The sequence below is a fragment of the Carcharhinus amblyrhynchos genome, chromosome 4 (genome assembly GCF_965287045.1).
Source record: "Carcharhinus amblyrhynchos chromosome 4, sCarAmb.v2.hapA, whole genome shotgun sequence".
In the NCBI taxonomy this organism is placed as follows: domain Eukaryota; kingdom Metazoa; phylum Chordata; class Chondrichthyes; order Carcharhiniformes; family Carcharhinidae; genus Carcharhinus; species Carcharhinus amblyrhynchos.
The window spans coordinates 63,683,124-63,701,327 of record NC_137327.1 but is presented as its reverse complement, the minus strand read 5'-3'; the positions used below and the strand labels follow the sequence as shown (position 1 = coordinate 63,701,327).

Genomic DNA, 18,204 nt, shown 5'->3' with positions numbered 1-18,204 from the left:
CAAGGTATCCTGATGAATACATGGTTTAAACCTTTGGTAGGATGTCTCTTTTTTCAGCAATATCATTACTATTTTCTTTTTTCTTCACTCTGTTGCATGCCACACACCCATTTAGCGATGTATGGGGAGACGATGGCCCAGTGATATTATCGCTAGATCATTAATCCAGAAACTCAGCTAATGTTCTGGGGACCTAAGTTCGAATCCTGCCATGGTAGATGGTAGAATTTGGATTCAATAAAAATATCTGGAATTAAGAATCTATTGATGACCATGTTGATTGATGTAAAAACCCATCTGGTTCACCAATATCCTTTAGGGAAGGAAATCTGCCGTCCTCACTTGATCTGGCTTATGTGTGACTCCAGATCCACAGCAACATGGTTGACTCTCAACTGCCCTCCAAAAGCAACTAGGGATGGGCAATAAATACTGGCCAGTCAGCAATGCCCATGTCCCATGAACAAATAAAAACAGAAATGTCCTTCACTTTGTGCCAACTCTTGTGCTGATTATATATGTATTTACTAGCTGAGTCACTCACAAATCCGATAATAAAATCTGGCAACTTTCTCATCACTGACCTTAAACTGGAATTTGTGGGACTTGAACACACAACCTTTTAAGTCAGCAGCAAGTTTTTCCATTGGAGTTGTTTAGGTTTTTTTTCCCTGGATTATTTGGGAAGTTTTTCCATTGGGATTGTTTGAGACATTTTTCCCTTAGGGTTGTTTGGGAAGTTTCTCTCCCAGGATTGTATGGGAAGTTTTTCCATTAGGGTTGTTTGGGAATTTTTCTTCCAGTGTTGTATGGGAAGTTTTTCCATTGGAATCGTTTAGGAAGTTTTTCTGTTGGGGTTGTTTGGGAGTTTTTCCACTGAGATTGTTTGGGAAGTGTTTCTGCCAAGACTGTTTAGGAAGTTTTGTTTTCGATTAGCAATGTTTGGGACATTTTTTTCATTGGGATTATTTGGGAAGTTTTTCTGCTAAGATTGGGAAGTTTTTCTACCAACACTGTTTTCTACCAACATTATTTCCATTGGGATTGTTTGGGAAGTTTTTCTGCCGTGATTGTATGGATAATTTTTCCATTGAGACTTTTGCAACGTTTTGTTTTCCATTGAGATTGGGAAGCTTTTTCATTGGGATTGTTTGAGAAGTTTCTCCATTGGGGTTGTTTGGAAAGTTTGTTCTTTCAAGTTATTGGTCTCCATGGGGACCAGAACAACCCTGTCAACCTTATCCCTGAGTCACACCAATCAGTGACAACTCAGCTTTTAGTCCAATGAAATGGAAAGTCTGAGTCCATTAGGGTCTCAGATAAAATCCTGGACAGCTGTACAGGGCAGCGTATCCAAGAGAATGGGAAAAAAATGAAGAAAGGAGAGCAGCTGAGTGAGATTTCTCCACAGGGTTTTGGTTGGCATTTGGCCAGGGGCCTGGGCAATCACTGCCTGCCAACAACATTACAGCACTCAGTTTTAAACTTCAGGAGATTGATCAGGATTCTCTTTTCTTTAAATCATTGATTGAATTGAGAACCTACAGTGAATAAGGTTTGCAGAATGAGGATTTGATATTATCTCTTCCTTACTAAGAAAGTGCTTGTCAAAACACATCCACAAGCATTGTAGGTCAAGAATGCAGTATTATCTCTTCCTTACTAAGAAAGTGCTTGTCAAAACACATCCATAAGCATTGTAGGTTGAGAATGCAGTAAAGAAGGCAGATGGTATGTTGGCCTTCAGAGCTAGAGGATTTGTGTTTTGGAGCAGGGATATCTTGCTGCAAATATACAGGGCCTTGGTGAGGCCACACCTGGAATATTGTGGGCAGTTTTGCTGTCCTTATCTGAGGAAGGATTTTCCTGCTCTAGAGGGAGTGCAGAGAAAGTTTACCAGACTGATTTCTAGGGTGGTGGGACTGGAGAAAGACTGAGTTGGTCAGGATTATATTTGCTGGAGTTCAGAAAAATGAGGGGTGATCTCATAGAAAACCCATAAATTTTTCATAAGATTAGACAGGGTAGATGCAGAAAGGATGTTTCCAATGCTGAGGGAGTCAGAACCAGGGGTCATAGTCCAAGGATTCGAGGTATGTAATTTAGCATCGAGATAAGAAGAGCATTCTTCACCCAGAGATTGGTGAATCTGAGGGATTCACTACCACAGAAAGCAGTTGAGGCCAAAACATTTTTTGTTTTCAAGAAGGTTGTTTGTTTTCAAGAAAGAGTTAGATATAGCTATTGGGGCTAAAGGGATCAAAGGATCTGGGGGAAAACAGGATAGGTTACTGAATTGGATGATCAACCATGATCATAATGAATGAGGCTTGAAAGGTTAAATGGCTTACTCCTGCTCCTATTTTCTATGTTTCCCTGTTTCAATATTCTTTTCACTCATTAGTGCAAGGCCTCAGGCTGCACTGCATCCACAATGAAACCCAATTCTCAATCTTGCACTGACAACACCTGTCAGAGTCTCCAACTCTCTTGGGCCTACACCCATTGGTGTTTTAACGAATAAGATGTAATCTTACTGAAACATATAAGAGGTGAGTTGATAGAGTGGGGGGATTGTGTTTCCACTTGTGGGGGAAACTAGAATTAGGGGATACAGTTCGTGAATAAGAGGCCTACTGTTTAAGAGTGAAATGAGAAGAATTATTTCTCTGAGTGTGTGAAATTCTCTTCCATAGGAAGCAGTGGATACTGGGTCACTGAATATATTCAGGGCTGAATTAGGTAGATATTTGATAGATGAGAAAATTGAGTTAATATCAGCAATGATCTTAGAGACTGGTGTACTCCTGCTCCTAAATCCACTGTTCCACTCCACAGTCAGCCTGCTCCCGTTCCTACACAGCAAAGCCCACACTCAACCTACCTCCTCTGTGTGGAGGTAACAGGTGTAGTTGTGAATTTCAGCAGCAGATAGGCTGTGAGGGATGGAGGCAGTTGACATTGTGGAGGTAGAAGGAGCTGGTCGTAGTGAAAAATGGGATGTGTGGTTGGATGCTCGGATCAGGATCAAACAACGTGGCAGATTTTAGAAAACCACATCCTGCACTCCAGACTGTTTCTGTGTAATACAAATAGGATACTGCACTGTCACAGGAGTCAGCTTTTGGATAAGTTATTAACTTCTCCACTGGAAGAAATTATCTTGAAAAACAGCAAAATGCCGATTTATATTTATTTCTTAGTCAAAGCTTAAAAACTGATGACATGGTCATCAGACCGCTATTTGTGGGTTATTGCTATGCACAGATTAAGTATTATGCACTACACTGCAGTAGAGACTACCGGAGTGTCCTCCCATCCCGGTGCGTTTATTTGTAGTGCGGCAGGCTGGGCCAATTCACAGGATTCGTGTTTGTGTTCCTGACGCGCGCGCATCTCTGAGCGCTGGATATCCGGCGCAGTCGGGACCACATTGGAAACCAGCCAGAACAGCAGGTAAGTGATTCTAATCTATTTTTAATCTTATTTTAATGTCATTAGCGGGCCTGGGACTGAAGCCTCCCAGCCCGTTAGTATCTCCCATCTCATCAGTACAATTTCACTCCGGTGGGGTTCAGACTAGCTTCCTGCTTTTGGGGAAATAGTGGAAAACCCTGCTAGAGTGAAGGTGGGGGCCAATTAGGGCCTTCCAGGGGTCAGCCTGTGCCCCGACACTGCCCAAGGGGCAAAGTGCCCATGCCTTTGGGGCACCTTGGCAATGCCCACCGGGCATGGGGCACTGCCAAAGGGATAGGGCCTAGGGGGAAGGGATTGGGGAAATCAGTGGAGATGGAGTGTCCCGCTGCCAATCGGGGCTGCAGGGAGGCCAGCAATCAGGACGGGCTGAGGGAGGGTTGGTCTGCCACGAGGGTTCTGCCTCCCGTGACAGAGAGGGAGTTCTGATAGGGGAGGGTCTGCCAGGGGAATTGGGGTATCAGGATTTTGCTCGAGGGGGTTTGCCTCCCATGTATGGGCAGGTGTGGGGGAGGGTCATCACTGCTGGAGGGAGGCTAGAGATCAGGGCACCCAGGAACAGGAGGGGGGAGTTGGGATTGGCTGGGAATGCTCATGGAGGCCGTGATCAAACTGCAGGGGTGGGGAGGGGGGTGATGAGGGGCAGCACTGTGATCTAGCTGGTCAGCAAAGTGCAGGCTGACAATTTGGGGCCACTGTGCGTGCGCAGAGTTCCTGACCTGTCAGACACCAATGTGAATAGACCCCGCCGTCCGATATTTACAATTGTGATCTCTGCATTGCACAGAGAGTGGGAGATTCCAGTGTGAACTCCCACTGAAAAACAGTCATGATTTACTTCAGTTTTCCCGCAAATTCAGCACTTCGAACATTCTTGGGAGAGTCACCAACTACATTTCAAAAGTATTGCGTTGGTTGTGAAGTGCTTAAGGAAGTCCTAGGAAACAGAAAAGTGCTAAAGAAATTTGAACAAATTTCTTTCTTTTATTATTTCCTGAGATAACTATCTTGGCCAGAGCTCGATAGTGGAAATTTAGAATATCATTGTTTCACAGTGACAGCAACTTTTTAAAAATTAATTTGTGCGATTAAGGGTGTTGCTGGTTCAGGTAGCTTTTATTGCCCATTACAAACTGCCCCTGTGGAGGTGGTGGTGAGCTGCCTCCTTGAAGTGCTGCAGCTACATCCACAGAGCTGATACAGGGAGTTCCAGAATTTTGACCCAGCAACAGTGAAGGAACAGCGATATATTTCCAAGTCAGGATGGTGAGTGACTTGGAGGTGGTGATGTTCCCAGGAATCTGCTGCCCTTGTCCTTCTAGATGGTCGTGGTTGTGGGTTTGAAAGTTGCTATACAAGGAACTGTGATATGTTCCTGCAGTGCATTTGTAAATGGTACACATGCTACCGTTGTTCATCAGTGATGGAGGGTTTAAATGTTTGTAGATGCTAATCAAGAGGGCTGCTTTATCTTGGATGGTGTCAAGCTTCTTGAGTATTATTGCACTCAATCATACCATGTGTCGCTACAAAGAGTTACAAGAAAAAACAGAACATGCTCTTCAAATATCCATAGATATCGATCAACCAAAGCCTAGAGATAATATAACAGTTCTAGAGCTTTAGAACCATGCTATGGCTCAGGTTAGAAACTGCAAAGTCTCTTATGAAGCCCGCCTGAATCATAAGTTCTGTATCTTGAATTTCGCTAGGATAAGCATGAGATGTTTCACTTCAGGTATGAATCAAGTGACCCACTTGGGAACTTTTATCAAACAAAGTTTATTTAAGAATATAGTTAACATGTATAGTAAGAAAATTAGCAAGAACTTTTATCAATTACAAACAAGAAACAAACATTCATGATAACGTATACTCCTTAATAAAATATCTACAATGTTCTAATCAATCCCATAGACAAAAGACCCTATTCATAGGTTTAACACAGTATAGACTAATGCTCATGTACAACAGGATTGAGGCCATTAGTTGAATTTTTCAGTCAAATGTTCTTGAGATTTAGAACAGTTTGAAGACAATACAGCTCCCAAAAACACCAGAGAGACTCTGGCCCACCTCCTAACAATAGCAGATTTTTTTTTCTTTCCAGAGGTTTCTATCCTCTACCATCCTTTTAGGCATGAATTCCTAACTTCCACAACACTCTGGGTAAAATGCACTTTCTCCATCTCCACCTAATCATTCAACCAATCACTTTAAATCTAGGCCCCCCACCACCCCACCCATCATGGACCTTGCTGTCATGACCTCATGACCATGAGGTAAAGGCTCATCCCATCCACTTGATATGATCTCTGACAATGTTATATATCTAAATCAATTCTCCTCTCAGCCCCTTCTATCCTAAGGAGAATAACACCAGCATATCCAAAATTTCCTCAGCTGCAATTCCCCAATCCTCGCAAAAGCCTCATCAATCTCCCTCCCTAATGTAACTATCCTGGTTTGGGGCACTGTCTGTGTGAAGTTTGCACATTCTCCCCATGTCTGCGTGGGTTTCTTCCAGGTGCTCCGGTTTCCTCTCACAGTCCAAAGATGTGCATATTACGTTGATTGGCCATGCTAAATTGACCTTAGTGCCAGAGGGATCAGCAGAGTAAATACCTGGGGTTACGGGAATAGAGGCTGGGTGGGATTGTGGTCAGCGTACAGTCAATGGGCTGAATGGCTTCTTTCTGCACTGTAAATATTCTGTTTTAGTAAGCAGTGTGACACCTGTGTCAGGTCCTCAGAGACCTAGCACCTCGAGGGACAGGAGGACACTACATAGCAGTGAAGGTCATGACAGCCCGAAACTTCTACGTCACTGGATCCTCCCGGGCTTCCAGCTGGGACATCTGTAACATTTTGCAGCCCTCATTGCGCAAGTTCACCCAAGAAGTAACAGATGCTCTGTTTGTCCAGGTTGGCAATTCCATTCAACTGGAAGCCGGGGCTGCAGGCTCTGCATGCCCCATATCCCCCTGTGATCCCCACATGGCCTGGGAGTGCCGTTCATCAGTAGAAAGAGTTTCCACTGCCTGTTCATGCAGATTGCCTGCGACCACCGGATGAATACCATGGACGTATGTGCATGCCACACAGGGATCGTACACGACAGCTACATCCTCCAGAGTTTGGACATCCCAGCTTCTAGAAGGACCAGCCCAGACTGCCGGGATGGCTCATGGAGGACAGGGGCTTCCTGCTGAGGACTTTGCTGATGACACCAGTGTGGAGGCCAGACACTGGGAGGGATGCGGATACCTGCTACAACAAGGCCCATGCTGCCTCCCAGTCCATCCTCAAGCATTGCTCAGCACCACCGGCTCTGCTAGTCCTGAAGGCCCGGATGTATCTACCTCATGTTGTGTGATCCTTCAGCAGTGGCCCTCTGAGACTGGGCTAAGTTTGGGAAACCCTCAGCATTATCTCTTTGAGACTGGACCAAGCTCTCAAGGCCCACAGTTGTGGCCTGCTGTGTCTCCAGAATGCCAGCGACACCCTCAGCCATGGGCAGCTGTGTCCCCAGGATGCCCAGGACCCTGTCGCCCATGGTGACCATTCCCCATCCCAGGCTGTCTACTGTGGACACGACCCTTGCAGTATTGGGCTGTGTAATATGCAATGCAGTGCCATCTCCTGCAGCAGAAGTCTGTTGGACTCCTCCAAAGAGCCACATTGTTGCTGACAGCTCCTCCTGCATTTCTCAACTCTGCTGATAAACGTCCAGCAGCTTCTGGATGACCGATCCCAGTGGCCTTGTACCTGGCTTGGAGGCCAGCTTAATCCTTGCGTTTGGCAGACCTTCATGTGTCTGAGGCCTCAGATGCTCCCACCTCTACCTGATGTACATCTTTGGGAGTGTTGTGCACAACAGTCAGTGATTCAGGGGCAGATGGGCTGGGTGCATCAGGGTCATTTCCTGCAATAAAGGATACAAGGTTGAATAGAAAGGAGGGGCAGGTACCTAGACAGTATGCTACTTAATTGAGATATGTCGTATGAATTAAGGATTGGCAGGTACTCATTTCCATGGTGCATGTTGACCTGGTTGTCGTTGACCTTTCTTTCCTCGCCCTCATTGCCAGCTCCAGTGAGCACTCCTCATAGGGACCCCACCTCCAGTTTTTTCATATGTCTCGCAGTTACATGTCCTCTTACCATACTGACACAGAAAGGGGGATTGAAAGGCTGGAAGGGCACAGGGTGTCAGAGGTGGATCGGTTGGGTGGTGTAAGCCGGGGCAGAGCATTGGCAGGCAGGGGCTGTGACAAGGTTTGACTGAAGGTTTGGAGGAAGGTATTGGTGGGGGTCGGATGCTGGAAGGCTGTGGGGTGTCAGGGTTGGATCAACGTGGACATTGCAGGCACAACAGATGGGACTGATGTCAGAATGGGATGGGCACTCAACCTTGCTGCCGAACGAGTTCATTGAGCTTCTTCCAGCACTAGTCGCTGGTCTTCCACGTCAGTGCCCGGGCATTAAGAAACTGCCACCATGGCCTCCCAGGCCACACTGCTGCCCGGCCCCTGGGTCATCACCCATCTGGGGGCGTAGAATATAACCACCTCCCTGTACAGCATTCAGCAGACAGCCCAGCTCTCTCTTATTGAACCTTGAGGCACTTCTTTTGACTGCCATCTCTCCAGCATGACTCCCTTGTGTGTCCAGTGCTTATGTGCAGCTCTACATTGTTAACACCATACAGCTGCAGACACTTTTATTCATTCTGGCGAGAATTGCTTGGCAGCTCTTCCATTGCACTAAGTGTCGGAAAATTGCGATGCATAGCTCACCGAACAAACTGGAGCAATAACTCCCATTTTCTTGTTTGACACTCAGAACTTGCTTGGAAATATCATGCCCCTTGTCTTTTGATTAAGAACTTTATAGATTTCTGGACTCAAAATTGAGTTCAACAATTTCAGTTCTCTGCAACCCCATTTTGTTCCTTATTCTTTCAAACCATTTTCCAGGTCTTTCCATTGTACTTTTCATTAGCAGTTTTTCATTATCGTCCCATTCCCATCACTCTGGATACATTGGACAGAATTTTAAAAGATTGATTCTAAATGTCCAGTTAGCATGAAAATGGGAGAGTTCCTGATCCATTTTTTGGGTGAGTTTTCACGCCCAATCTTATGCACTCAGCCTTGGAAAAGATGAGCCAGTCAGTCTCTAGCCACTAAAGGCTGTGGGCTGGGCTTAATTTGCCAATCAGCCTGTAGAGGGAGACATTATGGATGTGCAGACCTCTGATGCTGCATATGCACATTAGAAGCCGGAGCTCTCAGGCCCCTACTACTACAGGCAGTCTCAACCAACAGCTCCCCTCCCCCCATGATCGTGGGGGCCTGCGACCCGATATGCAGACAATAACCAATGTCAAGATCCCCCCCTTGGCACTGGCACTTTGTCCGTATGGCTGTGCCTGGTGGCCCAAGGTGGCACTGCCAAGGTGGCAATGCCCAGGGTCACCCTCCGTCCCTGACGCTCAATCCTCTGCGGGGGCTTCAATTGCCCCCACTAAACTCCAGTAGGGTTGGGCTGCCAGCTCCCTGCGAGTGGGGAGTTATAGTAAACCCCGCTGGTGTGTAATACTCCCATCCTACTGAAGCTTAGGGGGTAGAGGCTAGCGGGCTCGGAGATTTCAGTCCCGGGCCGCTAATATGATTTAAATTATATTCAAATTACCTGCTGCATATATTAGGCAGCTTCACGCTGATTTCCATTGTGGAGCTGGTGGCACCGGAAAATCAGTGCTGGGAGACTCACGGAGATCTGGCACTCAGTGTAAATTGTGCAAATCAGCCTCTGCTAGAATCTCCCAGCCTGCTGCACATAAAAAGCAATGCAGCAGGATGGCAGAATCTTCTGTTTCTCTACTTACTCATTACCTATCACTTTGGCTCTGTCCTATCAACTATTTTGTCATTTAATCTCCTGTTTTTTGCTCTATCACAGACCTTCTCCACATTCCCCCATTTCACCAACACCTCTAATTCTTTCCAGTTGTGAAGCAATCCTCAATGATCATCCTCAGCACCGGGACCCCACAAGGCTGTGTTCTCAGCCTCCTACTATAGTCCTTATACACCTTTGTCTGTGTGGCCAAATTCCCCTACAATTTGATTTTCAATTTTGCTGACGGCACCACTGTACTGGGTTGGATCTCAAATCTGGTGATAACGAATCTGGTGAACTGGTGCGGCAACAATAATCTCTCCTTCAATGTCAACAAAACAAAGGAGATTGTCATCAACTTCAGGAAGCATAAAGGAGAACATGTCCCTGTCTACATCAATGGGGACGAAATAGAAAGGGTCGACAGCTTCAAGTTTTTAGGTGTCCAGGTCACCAACAACCTGTCCTGGTCCCCCCATGCCGATACTATATTTGAGAAAGCCCACCAACTTTCTCAAAAGACTAAGGGAATTTGGCAAGTCAGCTACCACTCTCACCAACTTTCACAGATGTGCCATAGAAAGCATTTTTTCTGGTTGTAACCCAGCTTGGTATGGCTCCTGCTCAGCCCAAGACCGCAAGGAACTACAAAAGGTCATGATCCATCAAGGTGGATTGATAATTAGCTTTAGTGACTGGAGGCCAATGACCAGTGGCATACCATAGGGATCAGTGCTGGGACCCCTATTGTTCGTCATTTATAGAAATGACATAGATGACTATATTAGGGGTAAGATCAGTAAGTTTGCCAATGACACAAGGATTGATTGGGTGGGTAACAGTGAGGTTGAGTGTCTTGGGTTACTTGAAGATATAGATGATCAAATGGGCGGATAAGTAAAAGATGGAATTGAACCCTGAAAAGTGTAAGGTGATGCACTTTGGAAGGAATAATTTGACAAGGAAATATCATATGACAGGCCCAACATTGGGAAGTTCTGAAGAACAAAGAAACCTTGGCGTGTTTATTCTTAGATCTTGAAGGCAGGTTAATAGGGTGGAGAATAGGGTGGTATATGGCACACTCATCATTATCAATTGAGGTATCGATTACAAAAGCAGAGAGGTCATGGTGTATAGAACTTTGAGGCACAGCTGAAGTACTGTGTGCAGTTCTGGTCTTCACATTACAGGAAGGGTGTGAATGCACTGGAAGCGGCGCAGGGGAGATTTACTGGCATGCTGCCTGAGTTGGAACATTTAAGTTATGAAGAGAGATTGGATAGGCTTGGGTTGTTTTTGTTGAAGCAGAGAAGACTGAGGGGCGACCTGATTGAGGTGTTCAAGATTATGAGGGGCATGGAAAGGGTGGATAGGGAACAGCTGTTCCCCTTAGTTGAACGGTCAGTTACAAAGAGACACAAGTTAAAAGTGAGGGATGGGAGGTTTGGGGGGATTTTACTCAGAGGATGGTGGCAGTCTAGAATGGACTGCCTGGGAGGGTGGAGAATGCCTCACATTTTTTAAAAAGTACGTGGATGAGTACTTGGCATGCTATAACATTCAAGGTGATGAGCCAACTGCTGGCAAGTGAGATTAAGTGAGCAGGTCAGGGCATATAATGCATCACTGCAGACTCGATGGGCAAAGAGCCTCTTCTGCACTGTAGTATTCTGTGATTCTACAGAATCACTGAACACATCAGCATTGTTTTCATCAATGGCTAAATAGCCCCTCAGGGAATCTTTAATCTTCAAAGATTTAAAACTTAATATAACCCCGTGATGTATCTGTCCTGGAAGTATTTGATGGGACGGTGTAGAGGGAGCTTTACTCTGTACCTAATCCCGTACTGTACAGAGAGTAAGAGGGTAGGGAAGTAAAAGTGGGCAGAGATGGTAAAGGTAATTCATCTAAAAGTGACAAGTTAATTGCTTTGACAAGAATCTACTGCTCTAGAATGTTTAGATATGAAACAGATGCTCACATAATATGTAGGACAATGGGAAACTGGCACAAGGAGATACCCAGTGCTGTGTATATCCTGAGATATCCCCAGACAGCAAAGGATAACATTGGCCTGGATACTTCAGCAGCTTCCTGGCACATTTCCATCTTCAAGACAAGTGTGCTACATAGTCTGGGCACAGTGAGAGAGGGCAGGATTTATGTCCAGTGCTTCAAATGGAGTCCTGACTATGAGTTTCAGGAGCAAAAACAAACTTGTAGTGAGACTTCAATGAGGTGAGAGGACATAGGCATGGCCTAGAGAGTAACATTCTTCATTCAGATGACCTCCCAAACTTCCAAAAAAAAGACCCTCAAACGGCTAAGACACAAATGTTACACCTAAATACACACAATCACACCTAGATACTCATAGTCACACCTACATGCACACACAATCACACCTAATAATACACACTCACACCTAAATGCACACACAATCACACCTAAATACACAGAATCACACCTAAATACACACACAATCATACCTAAATACACACAGAAGTACACCTAAATACAGTCATACCTAAATACACAGCGACACCTAAATACACACACACAATCACACCTAAATACACACACAATCACACCTAAATACACACACAATCATACCTAAATACACAGTCACACCTAAATACACAGTCACACCTAAATACACAATCACGCCTAAATAACACAGAATCACACCCAAATACACACAGAATTACACTTAAATACACAGTGACATCTAAATACATAGCCACACCTAAATGCACACACTCACACCTAAATACACACACACACTCACACCTAAATGCACACACACACTCACACCTAAGTGCGCACACAATCACACCTAAATACACAGCCACACCTAAATACACAGCCACACTTAAATACACACACAGCCACACCTAAATACACACACACACTCACACCTAAATACACACAGAATCACATCTAAATACACAGTCACACCTAAATATACAATCACACCTAAATACACACAGAATTACACCTAAATACACACAGAATTACACTTAAATACACAGTGACACCTAAATACATAGCCACACCTAAATGTTCACACATACTCACACCTAAATGCACACACACTCATACCTAAATGCACGCACACACACCTAAATGCACACACACACACCTAAATGCACACACAATCACACCTAAATACACACAGAATCACACCTAAATACACAGCCACACCTAAATACACGGCAACACCTAAATACACAGCCACACCTAAATACACACACACTCACACCTAAATACACAAACACTCACAGCTAAATAAACACACACTCACACCTAAATACACACACACTCGCACCTAAATACACAAATAATCTTACCTAAGTACATACATAACCACACCTAAATACAGTCACATCTAAATAAACACATAATCACACAAATACACAGACAATCACACTGAAATACACACACAATCATACCTAAATACTCAGTCACACCTAAATATATACACTAACATCTAAATAAACACAGAATCATATTTAAATATGCACACAATCACACTGACACACACAAAATCACACCTAAATACACAGTTACATCTCAATACACAGTCACACATAAATAAGCACACACCTAAATACACACAGCCAACCTAAATACACATTTTTACACCCAAATACACACAGTTACACCTCATCTACCTCTTGCAACTGGCTCTCCAATATTTCAGCATCAAACAGGCTCCACTCCCCATACCCAATCAGATTTTGCACTTCTCTTCCCCGCCGATCGTTGGCCCCTTCCCCCATTCGCCACGATCACAGGCACCATTTCCCTCCTTCCCCCATCACCATCCATCTCCACCCCTCCACCCCCACATTCACCATGTCCTTCTGTTCCTCTCCACCAACATACTTACATTTGTGCGCTAAGGGAGACCCCACGACAGATTCACGTATAGGTGAACCTGTTTTAAATGGCTCTGGCATAATGTCACACTGGTGTCTGCTGAATACGTGATGAGCGGGGAAGCCCCAGGGAGTGCTCACTAATGACATGCTAGTGTATGGCAAGATTGGAACTCAGAAACTCACTGGCGTGCATCGCACTCTCTGAATTTTGAGCAAACGCCATTACCTCAGACAGAGAGTGCAGGTTCGAAATCATCCCCAGAATCTAGCTAAAACCCAGGACCTCTCCTGTCCCTTTTAATGGCCAGACAGGAGATATTGGCCCATAACATCATGACAGAACAGGATCGGATTCAGGGAATGCCCCAAAGATGTTCCTAGGTAAGGGCTTGTTCAGTGAACGTCTAAAGTTCTCATTTTCCCTGGAAAATCATGCTGGACTGGGAAGTTTCCAATAAAGTGATTTAAATCGTTAAGCCAAATGATTTTGCCAGATTTACACTAATTGTTACTCAGATAGAGTGAGTAAAACCACTTCTAACTTCAGCTGAACTATCTTAATCACCCAAACAGAGCCTTGCACAGGGTTCTCCCCACACCCACCACTTCCTGGGGACCCCCCCACTCCCCCAACCCCACTGCCATGGTGTTCCCCACATCATGGCACCTCCTCCTACCCAACTAGGCACCCTAACCCAGCTGGACCTGACATTCACCACTACCCACCACCCCCCCACCCTCCCCCCACCCCGCCTCACCGAACCCCAATCCACCTGAATCCCCTTTCCCTCCACGACTTGACCTGACCCCCAATGCCTCCTGACCTGACCCCACCCCAATCCCAACCAACCTGCCAACACAACCTGACCTCTTATGTCCAACACCCACCCCATACCCCCAATGTCTGACCCTCCTTCCCTACGCCCTGACGTCCAACCACCCCACCCACACCCTCGATGTCTGACTCTCACACCCACACTTCCAGTGTTCCACCCTCCATCCTACATCCTCAGTGTCCGACCCTCCCCACCCCCCATTCTTGATGTCCGACCCACCCCATCCCCTCGATGTCTGACTCTCCCCCAATGTCCAACTCCCCGTCCATGTCTAACTCATCTGCCCGCATATCTGCTCTTACTTAGACATTCTCCTGGGCCCGTCCCTTTCAATGGGATATTTAAACTAACCCGCTTTATGGCAGTTTTATGCTGTCAAAAGGGAAACTTGTTATCCTTTCTTCCACTTCTTTTACACTTTGCGCTGGAGCTGAGGATGCACTGTGCTGGACTCTGGAAGGATGACCGAGACAGACTCTTAAGAATTTTTGCCAAGGTAGTTGGCAGATTGCCACTCTGAGCACATTCTGGCCCAACGAGTGAAACTAATTAACAACCAAGGTGCCATGTCAGGGTATGATTGTTTGGTGAGAAGGATCTTCACTTCAACATGCATGCAGGTGAGAGAACTCATATTAAAGGGGGAGAAATAATAAGTATTAACAGGGTTAAGCTGTCAGGATATTTGGAAGAGTTTCTGAGTAATAAACTTGTATTTGGGCAATTCACATGAACCTAAGCCCCAAGGACTTCCAAAAATTATTTCATGGGATGTATCAAAATTGGCATTGGTTGCCCATTCCTGAGCTCCTGAGCTGATCGGCTTACTCAGAAGGCAGTTAGAGTCAACAACATTGCTGTGCCTCTGGAGTCACATGTCGGCCAGACCAGGTAAAGACAGTAGATTTCTTTTTGTGAAGGATGTTAGTGAACCAGGTGGTCTATACAACAATCAATAATGGTTTTATGGTGATCATTATCAAGATTATCAAGGGTGGCACGACAGCACAGTGGTTAGCACTGTTGTTTCACAATGCCAGGGATCCAGTTTCGATTCCCAGCTTGGGTGTCTGTCTGTGCAGTTTGCATGTTCTTCCCGTGTCTGCGGGGGTTTCCTTCGGGTGCTCCGATTTCCTCTCACATTCTGAAAGACATGCTGGTTAGGTGCATTGGCCACGCTAAATTCTCCCTCGGTGTACCCAAACAGGCGCTGGACTGTGGCAACCAGGAGAATTTCAGAGTAACTTCATTGCAGTGTTAATTAATATAAGCCTTACTTATGATTAATAAATAAACTTTAAAGATGAGCTTTTCAGTTCCAGATGTTTAATTGAATTTAAATTCCACCAACTGCCATGGTGAGATTTGAACTTGTACCCCATGAACATTAGTATGGGCCTCTGGATTACTAGTCCAGTGACCTCAACACTACCGTACTGTCTCCCCATAACCAACTAAAGGTGAATTTCTTAAACCAGTTACATTTTCAACGAGCCAAAACCTTTGGATAATGTTTTCCTGTGACTGGAATCTTCAAATTTATAAAGTTTACGCTCTAGATTGTGGAATTCTACATGCTCGACTGGGTAATATGTACAGATATGCCCCAAACACCAAGGGGAAGAAAACTGGAAAACAGAATTACAACGGAATTGCTGCTTGGGAATCCCAAAAGCTTATTAAATTTTCTACGTTCCATATGTTGTTACATTATTGCATCAGGCATTTGGCATGGTTCAGCTGGGCGCACTGCTGCCTCTGAATTAGAATTGTAGATTTGTATATTTCTGCAGACTTGATTATAAAGACCGAGGCTGATACTCCAGCGCGTAACGGATCGAGTGCTACACATGGTCCGCTTTAAAGGAGATGTTAAATCAAAGTCCAATCTGCTCTCTTAAGTTGCACTGCACTGTTTCAAAAAAGAGCATGGATCGTTCTCCTCAGTGACCGCCTGGCCAATGTTTCACCATTAACAAACATCACAAAGAATAGATAATCTGATCAATATCACATTTCTGTTTGTTGGCACTTGTTTTGTGCAACTCTGCTGTGTTTCCAACATTACAACAGTGACCACACTTCAAAAGGACTTTATTGGTTGTGAAGTATTTTGGGACATCCTGCAGTTTTGGAAGGTGCTAGATAAATGTAAATCTCTCTTCTTTCATCATTGAAAGTGACAAGTGTACTATTAGTACAAATCCCGTGCGAATTCTATCACATTCATTCTATTCCCAGACTGCTATATATTTTTCATCCAAATGTGTTACCCTCAGGCAATTTCCTGGCAAGTTCCTGGACAGAAGTACTCATTAAGATTTATTTTTGAAGGGAAATCTGCTACCAGTGTTATAAATGGAGAAAATAATGTGGAACAGCGAGGAGTGATGTATGCCATTCTGCACACTGAGATTATTCATCAAATCAATCCACCAATCACCAGACCTCCTACTCTTCGATTCTAACATCATTTTCTGACCTCATCCATGCCTTTGCTTTTTCTGTACTATATATATACAGCCCAATTTCTTTACCCTTCCTTCGATCTCAAACTTGTCAGGTCATTCAGCTCTGTTTACTCAATCGTTCATAGAAAACAGGTCAGTATTAATCCATTCCGATTTACTTAGTGTCTTCTATGTCTCTCTTTCGCTCATTTCTATATTATAGATCAGTATTGAGTGCTATCTCAAATACTAGCAATTAAACCTGATGAGTCCCAGTCTCTCTGAGTCACTCGCCTGACACTAGGAACATTTTCAGATGTTTCCTAGAGGTATGCGCAGTGTTCCTGGACATACTGATCCCAATGGTACCGAACCTCAACACAACAGTATGTAATGCAGTAGACGGAGTTGTTGCTGTGCCTGGTGTTGTTTAATACCCAGATATTGGAGTCTGTTTAAATAATGAGTGGGATCAGCTCAATATAAAGCAAGATATTAATATGGATGTGGTGGTGTAGTGGTAACATCAATGGACTAGTAAACTGATTAGCTCAGGCTAATGCTCAGGGTGGAGACATGGGTCAAATCCTATCAGGGCAGTTAATAAAATCTGGAATTGAAAGCTAGACTGCGATTCTCTCATTGCGATCTGCAACTTTTCTGTCAGGTCACGGTGGGAGACGTATATCTGTGACCTTGAACAGGGATTCGCACATACATCAGGAACGCATGCACATCTCCCAAAGCCAGCGAACAGTCGCCAGTCAGATCATGCTGGAAACCGGCAGGAAAGCATTTAAATCTTTTCTGCACATACTTTAAGTATGTTCATTATCAGGAAATTTCAGTGAGGGGGGGGAGGGTCTGCTGGGGTAAGGGGGATGGGGGGATCACTACTGCTGGGGCTTAGGCCTGAACATTGGGACTAGAGGGGCAGCATTGCAGGGGTCCCTGGCTGGCCAGCGAATGAGCTGGCCAGCAAATGGGGGGTTGACAGTTTGGGGCCACTGCGCATGCGCTGAACTCCAGAGCTGTCAAATTCCGGAATGAATAGGCTTCACCCCCCTGGGTTTTTAATGAGATTCCTGACTGGGAATTCTTCAGTGCATAGAGTGCAGAGATTTGGGTGAGAAGCTGAGCTGACAGAACAGTCGTGATTTAGAACAGTTCTCCCACCAATACAGTGCTTTTGCGAGAATTGTGGCCCTAGTCTCAGTAAGGGTTACCATGAAACTATCATCAATTGTTGTAAAACTTTATCTGGTTCATTAATGTTTTTTAGAGAAGGATATCTGGAATCCTTACCAAGTCAATATAGCAATATAGTTGGCTTCTAACAGCCCTCGTTCGGGTGATTAGGGATATGCAACAAATCCTTTGGGAATGACGCCCACATCCTGTGAAAGAATAAATTCAAAAAATGTGTCTACTATTCTAACAGTATTGTGTTTGCCCTACAGTCATTGGTCATCAGCAATGTTGGCTATTACTGTCAGAACACTTCCTAGCTCTCTCCAAAATACTTTATCACCATCTGTTACATTTCCCATTTATTCTCTTTTAAAGCATAACATCTTGCTGCTCAGGGTTAAATTGTTTTGCCTTCTACCACAGACTACTACCTCCTTTCAGTCAATTCCTCACCCT

General features: G+C 44.8%; 1 protein-coding gene across 1 annotated transcript in view; it reads right to left on the bottom strand.

The window, feature by feature from the left end:
• The window catches only part of necab2 (N-terminal EF-hand calcium binding protein 2), a 165,326-nt gene that overhangs the window by 126,662 nt on the left and 20,460 nt on the right, over window positions 1-18,204 (bottom strand). The window lies entirely within an intron of this gene.